Source organism: Acomys russatus, chromosome 25, assembly GCF_903995435.1.
Source record: "Acomys russatus chromosome 25, mAcoRus1.1, whole genome shotgun sequence".
Lineage (NCBI taxonomy): Eukaryota > Metazoa > Chordata > Mammalia > Rodentia > Muridae > Acomys > Acomys russatus.
In genome coordinates, this window is record NC_067161.1 from 1,396,189 (window position 1) to 1,397,500 (window position 1,312).

Below are 1,312 nucleotides of genomic sequence, written 5' to 3' on the forward strand. Positions count from 1 at the left end.
CCTCAGTGCATCCCTGGGACTCATGTACAAAGAGAAGCCAGACGTAATGGTATGTGCTTAAAATCCTAGTGCTAGGGAGGCAGAGACAGGAGGATCTCTGGGGCTCTCTACCTGCTGAGTTCCAGGCCAATGAGAGACTCTGTCTTGTGAGGTTTTTTCCTTTGTGTTGTTCTATGGGAAGGGCATAAAGAGCATGCTTACCAGAGAGAGGAAAGTCCCACCCTTTCATCAGGAGTCTGCTTCCTTGGTCAGGCTGTCAGTGACCAAAGTATCTGGTAGAGACAATCTAAGGGAGGGAATATTGATTTGGGCTTGCAGTTTTATAGCAGGAAGACAGTGGAATAGTACAGCCCGTGGCAGGAGTACGTGGCAGGGGCTCCTTGCATCACAGTGCACCAGAGAATGGATAGCCAGGCAGTACCAGAGAGCAGGTCAGAACCTTCAAAGGCCTGTTCCTAGTGACCCTCTTCCTCCAGCTTTTCCCATCTCCTAAAAGTGCCATAACCTCCCAACACAGTGCCACCAGATGGGGAACAAGATCTGGAAACAAGAGCAGCCAGGGAGGAACATTTCAGCTTTAAGCATGACGCCAAACAACACACTCCATGGTCAATACCGTGTGTCTCTGAGGACACGGTCCTTTTTGACCCAGCACATTCTAAAGATCCCACCTGCCAGCACTGCTTCACTGAGGACTGAGTTTGGGCACACGAGGAAAGTAGCAGTAATAATGGCCAATGCATGATGTAAGCTCTCCAGGGACCAACTGGCATCTGGTAGAGGAGGGGGCCTTTCCCAGGCTGGACTCAGATGCGGTTGAAAAGGGATTGTGACAAATAACACCATTATCGTTCTGGGTCTGTTTGAGGATCTAGGGTTAAAAAACAACAACAAAATCCAGATGCAACATTTCATCGATATCACTTAGGATAGTACAAAGGTTTCAGGAGCTATAGTCAAGTCAGGACAAAAACTCAAAGACAAAGATAGATAAATAGATAGATAAGGGCACTTTATATAGACACGGATGAGATAGATGGATGACTGGTATATGATTGACAGTTAGATAGTTGATAGATGACTGACTTATAGACTATAATAGGTGGGTAGACAGAGGATAGGTGATTGATTGATAGACATATAGATATTTTGCTATTTGATTGATATAGGGAAAATTGATTGCTAGCTGGAAGATTGCTTGATAGATTATTGATTATGGATGGATGGTTGATTGATAAATAGATAAACATGTTACAGGTTACATTACAGTATCACTCCAACTTATCATTGGTCCTATTACATAACACTGTCT